Genomic DNA, 13,368 nt, shown 5'->3' on the forward strand with positions numbered 1-13,368 from the left:
AAAGTAATTGCTTTATTAAAATGGAGAAAAAACATCTAATGATGATGACTAGATAGAGAGATTTATTATTCATTACAATGCTGTTATTTGCACATGTCCAAATACGGAATTTAGCTTCAGCGGTAGCTCCACTGAATGGTGCACACTGTGTATAGTAAGTAAGTAAGTAAGCAAGGAAGAAAGATTTTATTCATATAGCACATTTTTAAAACAACAGTACATAGTGCTTTACAGGATATGGATACAAAAATAAACAACATACATACGCAGTTATATACAGAAAAATAAATTACAGCCCCTTTGCAAGAAAGGCAAGTCGGTAGAGTTTTGAGAAATTTTTAAAGCCGTTTACAGACTCAGCTGATCTATCAGAGGAGGGAAGACTATTCCAGAGGGATGGGGCCCTAAAGGCAAAAGCACAATCACCCTTGGATGTATGGAGGGAGGAGGTTATAAGTAAGAGACCTTGGTTGGATGATCTGAGTGGCCTAGAGGTGGAGTAAGGATGTAAAAGTTCAGGAATCTATGGAAGGGCAAGACCATGTAGGGCCTGGTAAGTGATAAGCAGTATCTTGAAATCTATTCTATACTTTACAGGGAGCCAATGAAGGGATGTGAGGATTGATGTGATGTGGGATATACAGTTGGTTTGTTGATTTCTTGAGGAGGGTTTAAGATTGGAGGCCCGAGGGCCAGTACAGGGTTTCACTTCAGAGACAAACTTATTAGGACCAATACGAAGAACCTCGGTTTTGTCTGAATTAAGCTGAAGGAAATCGAGTGACATCCATTCCTTAATAGCAGCCAGGAAGTCATGGAGGGAACCAATATTACCCATATCATTTGGCTTAACTGAAAAATACAGCCGTGTGTCATCAGCGTAGCATTGGTGAGAGATGAGAGATGCAATTGAACTGGCTAACCAGGTTGCCTAGAGGTAACGTAAAGTAAGAAAAGGATGGGACCAAGGATTAACCCTGCGAGACAGAGTATAGAGGCAGTTGAAGACACAAAGTTGTCTATGACAACCTAAAACTCCCTGTTTGACAGATAGGATGAGAGCCAATTGAGAGCAGAGCCTGAGATACCCATCCACTTATTTAGATATTCAATGAGATGGAGTGAGTGAGTATCAAAAGCAGCTGTTAAGCAGGACAAGGATAGAACGTTTGCCATTGTCAGCCTGCATGAGGAAGTCATTTGTCACTCTTAGCTGGAATTTATTGAAAATATTGTCCTTCAATGGCCTCAAGGAGCTGCTGTGCAACAATTTTTTCAAGAATTTTGGAGATGAATTTGAAATGGGTCTGTAATTATTTGGTTGGGTTGGATCAAGGGCAAGTTTTTTTAAAATAAGTTGGACGCTCGCCATCTTAAAACCATCAGGAACACAGCCAGAGGTGAGAGAGAGAATAATAATAGAGAGTAGGCAAGGACCCAGGGTGGGCAGGACCTCTTTAAGCATTTTGGGGGGATTACATATAAGGGTCAAGAGGACAGGCGCTTATGAGATACATTGTCAGTGAGTTTGTGCAGAGATATAGGGGAGAAATCAGACAAGCGTAGGACAGTAGACTGAAGAATCAGAGGAAACAGTAGCATTGTTAAAATTAGATCGAATGTTATTGATTTTGTCAACAAAAGACAAAACATTTTCATGGTCTACTGAGGAGGAGACAGATACAGTAGGATAGGAAGGATTTACAAGCTGGTCAACGGTTTTAAACAGGAACCTAGGATTGTGTTTGTTGTCACTAATTAGGCCTGCAAAGTAGGCAGCTCTGGCCTTTTTGATGTTTTGGTTGAGCATGGACAGCAATTCCTTCAGACAGAGGAAATTGACCTTTAGTTTGGATTTCTTCCAACTACACTCCATCTCACTTTCCTTTTCAGATGACAAATGTTGTCATTAATCTAGGGTGAAGAGTTAGCTGAAGAAAACGTTAACTCTGGGGGGGGTACAAGAATCAGAAAACAGGATGAAAAAGTAGCTGCAGAGTGGGCATTGAGCAGGCGAGAGTGTACTGCACACCTCTGCAGTTGAGCAGAAGACTGAGGCATAGTGACAAAGACAATGCATTTGTGGTCAGAGACAAAATCAAATGTAGAAAGAGTTCAAAGGCAGGGCAAGAGTAAAAACAAGGGCAAGAGTGTGACCATGGTCATGCATAGATCCAGACACATGTTGAACAAAGTTGAAAGAGCTGATAATATTTAAAAGTTGGTTGCAAGAGAATTTGAGAGTTTGTCAATATTCATATTTGAGAACCATCAAAGTAAACAATTGAGAGAGTTCATATAAAAAAGCATTTAGTTTTGGGTGGTCAGTAGACAATCAAGCAACATACTGGAATTTCACAATCAATTTTAAAGGAAAGTGATTCACAGGTATTGGAGGTACCCCATGTAATCTGATTACAATTATTCATAAAAATGACTGCAATACCCCCACCATAACCTGTGAGCCTAGGGAGATTTGGAGTCTGGTAATTGGGAGGACAAAGCTCTATTAGAGGGCAGCAGTCTCCAGGTTTAAGCCAGGTCACAGTTAAAAGTAAGAAATCCAGATTGTGAGATAAAATTAGATTGTTAAGAATAAAAGTCTTTAATCGAGAGCTTATGTTACACAACACAAACACTGCTGGAGTGAAAGCCTGATGGAGATCTGAGTCACATTGTTTGTATTAAGAGCGATCTGACAGTGTTTGATGTGTTTTGGTGGTCTTTTGTTAATTATAACAGAGATAGGATGGACTTGAGGAGGACCAGGCTCAGCCAGAGAAATAGAGGTCTGTGTCCTGGCAGAGGGAGAGCCAGGAAAGTTGGTTTTGCAGACTAAATGCAAATCAACCATCTCAAGCTTTCTTTTGTCCCTACCTGCATAAGACTGCAGAACAAAGAACCTGTGTGATTTTTAATCTATCTAGTGAGTACAATACTATTTGACTTGTTTTATTTATTTTAAGATTTAATTTAATCTAATACATAATTTACGTGTTTTTATCTATCTGTTTTTACCTTTTAAATATGCTCTGCCACTTTAATGACCACTGATCACTCTGTTCTGTTATTTTAGGAATAGTGTAAACTCTATGTACTAGGGGTACAATAGTGTATTTTGTATGTGTCTATACACATGGATATTGTGTAACTATTGTGTTTTGTGTTTTGGGTATTTCTCTATATGCTGCCTCAGGGACAATAAAGTATATCTTATTCTATCTTGTCTTAACATTGTCTTCCCTAGAGCCATGCCACCAGCATTGCTAAAAACATTTGATACCTTATTTGTGTTTATAATCTCACATCAATTTATCTTTCAAAAGCAAATGTCTCCAGCTAACCTGTGAAGACAACAACTACCGTGACACTTGATGAAAACCACATTTCAAATAGGAATGTTTGAGAAATACAGATGAGGCCAATTTATGAAAGAAGAAATACAAAACTGCTCGAGCAACAGAAGGACACCTTGTGGCTTGAGTTAATTTTTTTCTGGGGGGGACAATGCATTATTTGTGGTCAATTGATCCACTCAACCTCTCTCTGGCCTTATGAACCAACACCTTTTTCATAATATTTATTATTGGGTAGCATTTTTGATATGGCCTACACTCCAGATATCACACATATTTTTCTTCAAAACATGGGATAAGAAAGATCTATGCTCCTCATCATGGGCGCCTGGTTATGTTTTAAAATGGGGGAGCAAACTTGGAAAGATACACAAACTTCTGTTCAATCCCACCTTTATGTTTTTTAGCTTTGTTATTCATGTAAAATGAGTCAGCAACAGTCCACTGCTCTCAAACTATTCTATGAATTTCAGCCATTCAAAAGACTGGCAAAGACTGCATGGTGTTTGCCTTTCACCCAGTGCATGCTGGGATATGCTTCATTCCCCTCTCCCTGCCCCTGTGACCCTGAATAAGTAAGGTATAATAGACATTAGTAAACAGTTGAGTTTCACTGTAGAATATAGACTAGTGTCAATATTGTGGCTTGACTCTGGATTCTGCTCCGGCTGATGCTGTGTTTGCCCCTCAGGTCTGTTTGACCCTGGGAGAATTTCATTTCTGTACAATGTCCACAAGGTGTAAAAATACAGTGAAATCGTAGTTTACTGTACCACTTGCAAATGTGCATTCTACAGCATCAAATTACAGATTACTGTACTATGTAGAACTGGAGTACAATTAGCACTCAGTCTACCTTTCTTCAGAAAGTGAAGTCACTGGACGCTGCAGTGAAGTGACTCAGGTTAGGCTGCTTTCCGCCTTTCCTCTGTCATTATTAAACCATGCTTGAGCCCATGTTCTACTCCGACATGTTTGTGGTACTTACTGTTCCTCCCCCTGCTCTAATTTCTTGCACCTTCACCCCTCCTCTTTTTCTCGCAGCAATGCCGCACTTTGCATTAGTATTCAAAATAAGTGAGCTCATATTTATTAGTAGTGTGAAGTGTGTGGCTGAGCGATGATTTTGATTTAAATAGCAAAGCAGAATTATTATCCTTTCATTTTTAGCCACATTTAACAGTGTTGTGTGGTGTTTAGGGATGTCACCACTTTGGTCTAGTCTGAAATATCTCAACAACTACTTGCTGGATTGTGATACAATTTTGTACAGACATTCATGTTCTCCAGAGGGTGAATCTTGCTAACTTTGATGATCCTCTAACTTTTCCATGAGCACCACCATGAGTTCAACATTTGTGGTTTTGAGGGAAATGTCTCGATGACTATTGGATGGATTGCCATGAAATTTTGTTGCAGACATTCATATCCCCCTTGGGATGAATTATAATAACTTTGGTGATCCTCTGACTTTTCATACTTTTAAATTTGTCCCATACTTTGATGTATGACCAAACACCTGCAAAACGAGGAACCTTCCCATGCCTAGCATATTAGATGGTGTACTAGGTGATCAACATCATACTAACTCAACATTAGCATGTTGTTATTGCGAGCGTGTTAGCATACTGATGTTAGCATTTAGCTCCAACCACCACTATGCCTAAGTACAGCCTCACAGACCAGCTAACAGGGCTGTAGACACTTAGTCTTGTTAGTGTTCTGAATAAAAAGCAGAAGCATTGTTTTTTTTTGGATTCATGGTTCAATATTTCATTTTGTAGGCACATTTTCTTCAATAGGTAGGCTAAATACTAATAGTACAGTAAAATTTAAATAGTAAAATTAGGGACATCACTCACACTGTCAATTAGATACAGCGTTATCACCCTCTCATAATCCATTTATTACTGTTATTACCCGCCTGTGATTCTTATCTGTCCTTTTAAGAGATTAAGATAGACATAACTAACACATGGAGTTTTAGGTTTGATTAAATTTGTTTCTCATTAAACACTTGTTGTGTTCCCTTAAGGTCTAATAAAATAATTTTTCAAAGCCTTTTATACTGAATATTTTCAAACCTACATTGCTTACTCTTCCTCTCCTCTTTTATTGGTGCGCTGTTATCTTTTTACCACCTTCAGATTACTACAGAAATGGATATCACATCACCCCTATACTCCATATGTGCGTCCTTGTGCACATGCTTGTAAAGCTCAGCACAAACAATACAGGCTCTACCGCACCACAAGAGGTCAAAAACTCCACAGGGTGACGTTAACCAACCAAGAAAATTGAAAAAGGATGTCGAAGCTAATATGGGCCAACAGATCAAAAGGATAACACTTGTGTATCTTTCTTGACTCTTGGATGTTATTAGTAATGCTATTGCCCTGGTTCAATTAAACTGAATGCTTACCAGATAGAAAATGACTACAGTTCAAAGCTGGAGAGGATGGGATTCATTTAGGATTGACGTAATGGGCTGTTCACTCCTTTTATAGACGTATAGATATATATGAATGAAAATGAAATTTGCCAAGTGGATGAAACAAAGGCTTTCTGCTTCTATTTGTATCAAGCTGAGCCGATGCTTTGTAGGATGCTCAGCTGAGCAGGAAGGCTCAGTCAGCAGGGTTCTCCTGGTGCTCCTCTCAGCCTCCTCTCCTTTTGTCTCTCCTGCCTACCAGACTGACACCTAAAGTGGCACTAATTGGCATGGGCTCTGACAGCTATCCAGTGTGCCTGTGAAACTTTTAATGACACGCCTTACACCCGGCAGCATCCAGACTATATCTTCCCTGTTAAGGGAAGCCTGTAAAAATATACTCAAGCTGTGCATGCTCACTATGTTCCCTCCTGCTTTCCCTTTCTTTTGCTTTTTCTTTCTCCCTCTTGCAAATACAGACACACCAGCCTACACTAACACACACTCACTAATCTAATGTTACCCATCGAAGCACAGATGGGTGCTGTCTGGCAGAGATGACGCATAGACCTAATCATTTATTTCTCTAACTTCTGGACTGAATATGAAATATGCATGGATAAAGGAGACTAAAATATAGCACATGCCTATGAAATGCAATAAAACTCTTATTTTCCAGCGCATGCAATATAATCTGTAATACCTCCTTTTCTTTTGTGTATGGACTATAAAGCATAATCTGTCTTTATATTTTTTAAAGCTTTAATCCATATTTTAATGTTCCTTTCTTGAAAGGATTTGTGCACAGCAGAAGAGAATACCTCATTTATCTTCTGGAATACTGCGTATAAAAGAAGTTGCTCTGCAAATGCAGATTGCATTCATCATTAATCATGTGCCGGGGCACTTAGACATGCATGTGCATAGAGGCACATTAACACACAAACAAGGATGTATAGACGCAGACTCATGCATGCAGACACAAACACACTAACAAATACATACCCAAGCACATCTACACACATACACATACAAGTGAGAACACAGAGAAGGCAAATATAAAAAGAGACAGACTTGGCCTAATTATTTCTTGCTCTTTCTTCCCCTGTCAGTTTCCTCTTCTAATACTCCTGTCGCCTTTAATCTAGCTTTCATACTCCCACATTCCCAATATCACCCTCAAAGTGTTAGCACTCTGCAGCACTCTCCTTGTGTCAGTCACTTAAGCTTCTCACAGATACTCACACTTTTCTTTCCTTCGTCTGACACACAGACAGTGAAGCAGAAAGCAAAAGTTTTGGGCTAGATATTAAATCCAGTCAGCAAAAAGCTGAGGATGTTATCTCAAACATTTCTTATTCCCTTCTTCCCCATGGACAACAGCAGAAGATCTGTCTGGCGTATGCTGTAGCATTTTTCCACATTGGGACTGAGTTTCTATTTACTTATGCTTTGCTGTATATGAGTACATATCATTTCAGCTCTTGAGATGGGAGATTGTTGCCGAGAATAACCACTGCAAGGAAAAAATAGAACAAGGAGCAAGAGAGAGCAATAATATGAGAGGTATACAAGAGAGGATGATGGAAGAGAAACAAGAGGTCTTCAATCCACCACAGGTGCTTAAATTACCTCCTTCCTCTCACTGTTAGCCTTGGTTCAATCTGCAACAAATAAGAGCAGCTGGAAATTGTGAGGGAACACCATCTCTCTTTCTCCCGTGCTCTGGTCTTACATTAAGCCTGCTCTCTGGCATTACTACCATGAAGTCCCTGAAGGCGGGAAGGGGAGGTAAAGAGCTGTCTCAGCAGGGTCACCTTGTGACCATTCTGTAGGTGGTAAACAAGCTGTGTTACTATATGTGAAGAGTCCAGCTAGTAATTATGGATTGGTAGTGGTGGAATAAGTGCCTTCTTAGCAGCACGTCTAAATCTCACTTATTAACACGTTATATGTTGTTCGTTTAATGTGTAAAAATGCCAATTTGTGTTTGTGTGAACTATTTCTTGGATGGGCACAGTGACTTCCTGGAGTCTGCATTGTCAAGATGTGTCAAGATTTAGAGTTGCTGGTAGGTTGACTTTGTTACCTTTAAGCCAGGCTAGCTGTTTCCCCCATTTCCAGTCCTTATGCTAAGCTAACTGGCTGCTGGCTGTAACTTCACATTTAACAGACAGATATAATAAGAGTGGGATCAATCTTCTAAATGTACTTAAAGTACAGAAATGAGTACCCTGTCAGTGTTTTATTATTACATATTTTATTACTGGATGAAAATTGCTGATTCTTTAATAGTAAGTAGCATTTTACCATTGAAGTTTTCTGAGGTGGGTTTTATTTTATCTGCCTTTGTTGAATATTTTAATCTACTTGTATGTGTTAATCTTACTATGCAAAGTAACTTGTCACTAAAGCTGTTGAATAAATGTCATGGAGTAAAAAGTTCAGCACTTGCCTCTGAAATGCAAAATGACAAAGTCTAAGTATAAAGGAGTATAAATTTATACATTTAGATAAAGTACAACTACCTATTAATTATACTTAAGTAGTGCTTAAAAAACATAATTAGTTACTTAGACCACCAATATGTTCTCCTCTGTTGACACAAAACTTTCCGATTTCCCTACCCAGTCTGTGACACTCAGTCCCAAGCCCATTCAATCCTACTGAAGACCTCTTTAAAAATGTCTTACAAATATATAGTTCTGTTTACACAAAAAGGCTAAGTAATTTCCTTAAACAGCTGGACACAAATGTTTCTCAAACAGGAGTAAATAGAGCATTTGTTGGAGACTATTTTCATCTGTGACTTTCATCTGCAAGTGAATATAAACTACAGTGCCTATGTTTATTGTAATGACGGAACATTTCACCCAGTGTAACAGTGTGTCTCACCAATGTGTTTTTCATTTTTGGACAACGATGGAGTCTATGGCTCACGGGAATAAGATATATCAGGCTTTGGTTACATTGGTATTATTTTTTTGAGATAATAAGAAAAATACAGATTATTGCTAGCCTTATCTTTTGCAAGGTTTATTTTCTGACAGCTCTGCCTTTTGCAGGTTTAATGCTGTTTTACACGTTATGTAAAAATATAAACATATCTATATATAAAACATGGTGAAACTGAAAGCACTCCATGTTGCATGTTTGATTTCTACTTTTTGAAAAACATGTATTGTGATATTGTGACCATCATTATGGTGGTCATTGTCACAGTAGTATTGTGAGCATACTGCAGTCCTGCTAAGTATTGTATTGTCGATGCAATAATCCATAAATCCCCACAGTGTAAACTGATTATGGATATGCTGTATGTGGATATACTGAATAAAAACTTAATCATCATCTTCTACACGTCTATTATCTCTTATGCTGTATCAGGATTCCCTCATGAGTAGGGGGAAGTAGGGTGAGACCGACAGAAAGCTGTAGCTTACCAGAAATCTCGTCTGTGTCTTAGTCCACCTCAAAATACACTGTATTTTTATCTTTCTAAATCTGTCACCGCCGTATCACAAACACACCCTACAGTATATCTCTTTCCGTCTCTGTTGTAGCTCCTTCAGCAAGGGCAAGAAATATTGATTGTCATGGGGTTCTGAGGACTTGGAATTTAATTCAAAATGGCTTCAGATAAATCTGCTACTGAACCCGTTTGATTTATTCTTTGTCTCCGACTTTGCTGTTATCTTCCAGCTTCGACCAGTCAAATATGTTCTTTGAGATAATATGGCCAGAACTGGAGCCTCTGAGGCAGCATCTGTGATGGGGTCTAAGCCACCGAACTGTTGCCTGATAGGATCTCTGAGCAAGGATCAGGGTCAGTCATTAAGCTCTGCTCACAGCAATCTATAGATTATAAATGATAGGAATGGGGGGCTTCCTCTGGGCTGTGCTGTCAACCTCCCAAAAGACTTACAGGGAAATATACTGTGCATTGTTCTAATTCGTTCATGAATCCATTTTATAGACATTCTATCAACAGCTGCTATCTGTGTAGAATCTGTTTGTGTGTTTATGTCTATTAATTGAAAGGTCTGGGGGCACAGAGACCGGCATCATCATGGCCAACAGTGAAGCCCAAACCTTGGATTCAGATCAAACACTTTCTGCATGCAGGCTGTGCTACCAGCTTACAAACCCATCACAACAACATGCACACATGTCTGCAAAACCCATGCACATGAGGTGGGGATATAGCAACATACATGAGTCTGCAAAATTGCAAGAACAACACTCTCTATTCTGATGAAAGTGAACTTTGTATTGCAAAAGATCACCCTAGGATATTCACTAAGCTGTCAAATGGTCATATTTGGCAGAGTACATAAACATGGATGCGCATTACACACACATACACACAGAAAGGCACATATTGCTTGTTTGTATGTATTTGAGAATGACTTAATGCTGGCGAGCTAAGGCCATGTTTCCACCGTCTGAAACCAGTAAGCGTTTGATCTGACTCCAAGGTTCCAGCTGGCTTTGAGGATGGAGGTCTCCCTCTTCTTGGCCAACCTTTAAAGCCACATGCTTGGTAATTAACATGAAGCACCTTCTACATCACATCACCTTCTATGTGGATAAAATAAATAAACAAATAAAATATGTGGAAACTAGGACTGGCATCAACATGAGCATCATTATTTCAGTGTCTTCTGGGTCTTGAAAGCAAACCACCGGCTATGTTAACAACTGTGACCCAAATGGTGTTAAACCTTTTGGATATAACAGAGGTGAGTTTTGTTAGCTATGGTTAGTTTTGCTTTGTCCCTGTGTACCCTGTCATTATGGTGGGATCAAAATTGCATTTTGTGCTCGAGATGGAACATAATGTGTTTATCTGAGATCGATCGTGAGGCGAGGTTTAATATGCGGCCCCTAGAGTGGATAGTGCAATAACGCCACTGGAGGGGAATAAAAATACAGATTTTTGGGGGGAAGAGAAAGAAAGGGAGAGGAAGAGGAGGAGGAGGGGTTGGGAAGAGGAGGGCGAAAATGCTGAGTGGGGATGGCTGTGGTAGGTGTAAAGTTAGAAGGAATACTGTGGAGTTGATAGCAAATAGTGGCTATTAAAACAGTTAGGAAGACATACTGTTCCAATATCCTACAGTATTTTATTTCCCACCATATTCCTTCTCCTTAATGTTCCTTGTAGCTCGGTATTTGCACTATTGCCTCACAATAAAAGCAACCTGGGTTTGAATCCTGGCCCAAGCTTAATAACTGTACATTTTTCTCCATATTCTTGTAGATTTCCTTCCATATTCCAACATGCAAACCAGGTGAAAAGCAGACACAATTGCCAATAAATGTGATTATATTTTTCTATTATAGATAGACAGGTATGTTTAGATATCTAATATATTTACTGTGATCCTGAATCGGTATGTGAAAATGGGAAATTAATAGACTTAAAGCTACAGTACACAACTCCATATTTTTATATTAATATTTCAGCATCTTTCAGCTCATTGTTTTGTTTTGGGGTTTTTTGCACAAGCAGGTAGTTTAAGTGCCTTAAACCTGCATTCTCCTTAATGGCCAGCAGAGGGCGACTCCACTGGCTCCAAAAAGAAGTCTGATTGTATGGAAGTCTATGAGAAAATGACCCAACTTCTCACTTGATTTATTACCTCAGTAAACTGTTTCCTAGTGAGTTTATGGTCTCAATCACTAGTTTCAAGTCTTCTTCAATACAGCATGATGTTCATTTAGTAAATTATGGTCCCATTTAATTTAAACGTGACAAGAAAGCAGGGTATGCTTTAGGGCGTGGCTAAGTTGTGATTGACAAGTCGCTACCACGGCGACAACGTTGGTTAGGTAACGTAACCATGGCGTAACCCCAGATTCACAGAGTATAGGCATAGCCGTCGCTGACGCTATTTCAGTGTGTTTTCAGTTCATGAGAGTTAATTGTAACATATTGTTCCCCTCAAAAAGTCTTGTTTGGCATTTGGTTGTACTACAAGACCCTTTAAGGAGTCAAATGTTCCGTTTTTCCGGTAAGCATATTTTGTTTTAATGGTTTTAAGCCCGTTTTTCACTAGTGAAAATTAGCATTGGCATTATCACAGTTAACAGTACACTTTGAATGCACCATGCTAACCAAGCTAGCAGCTAGCATTAGGGTCTGCTCCACCCTCTCGTACAAATACGGTCACTTCTCATCACTTCTGGCTGCAAAAATCCAAGAAGGCGACGGTCAAAATGCCTTCAAAACGTGAGTCCACAAACCACCGGGTGACGTCACAGTGGCTACATCCATTATTTTTATACAGTCTATGGTTTTGCAGCCTGTAACTCTACTATTTTGGTTTAGTCTCATCAACCTCATTTCTCAATGCAGCAGTTTGCAGTGAAGAAGCTCTTAAACCCACTGTACACTACCTGCCTCTCTTCTCATCAAACTTTTGACAAGAAAACAATTAGCCCTAAGTGTATTTCTCAAAATGATGATGTATTCTGTAAGCATACTTTTGACACTTCATATTTACGCTAATTATTTATTTTTCAGTAGCCTCTATATGAGAGATAGTTACTTGAGATATATACAGATACATTTTAATTATAGTTGGTGGCTGGGATATGAGAAAGACATAAAAAAGAATTGGGTAAATAAAATGCATGAATGGAGCGACTGTGAAGATAGATGAGCTTGAGGGACAAAAGCGACAACTGTTAGATGTCACTTCCATCTGGAGACGCCAGCCTGTCAGTGTTCAGTAGTCCTCAATAGACCCCGCCATACCAGCTGACCACCTGCTGGCCAACGACACGACTCATGTTTAGAGCAGCAGACACAGCTTACAGCCAGGCTACATCTTCTCTGTCTGTGTTTTTGAAAATCTACCCAAGTTTTGTATCGCTGAAGTATAGGGCACTGTCTACATGTATAGTGGAGATGACACACTGCATCAAAATTCAAGTTGTAATTGCGTCAGGGAAACTCAGATTTTCGGGTCTTTGGGCTCAATAATACAGCAGTGCCTGAAACATAAACAAAAAGGATGCTTCATGTCAGCTAAAGTCCATCACTCAATGTAATTAAACTCATATTTAATTAATATAGTGCTATATTTTCATTGCACAGTATTTTTAACCCTCACATAACCCGGCACTGCAATCATACGACCTTCTTAAGTTGTTAAAACTACCATCTATCCCATATGATGTGAATGTAGCTTCCATTCAAAACAAAGTGAAGGAAAGTGCCTCTTTTATCCACAGTACTGAAGCAAAAGCACTTTTGGCATCCTGAGCATAACATCAGCAAATGAACAATTCAGTCATCAATTACGAAACACACAGTGGCACAGTGTGAATGATGAACTCAATTTATTGACTCTACTTCACCTTCAGTTTGTCATCTCTGTCATTGGAAACGTTCAGATTTGATCAAATATGCTCTCCTGCAGGTAAGTGATGAACTTTTCAAGCAGCCTCAGGATTTATGAACACACAAAGACAGAAAGGTACAGTACACACACACACACACACACACACACACACTCACACACAAACACACACTAAACTACAATTGGTTATCGATCTCTCCCAGATCATCATCCC

Source organism: Thunnus thynnus, chromosome 19 (genome assembly GCF_963924715.1).
Source record: "Thunnus thynnus chromosome 19, fThuThy2.1, whole genome shotgun sequence".
Classification (NCBI taxonomy): Eukaryota; Metazoa; Chordata; class Actinopteri; order Scombriformes; family Scombridae; genus Thunnus; species Thunnus thynnus.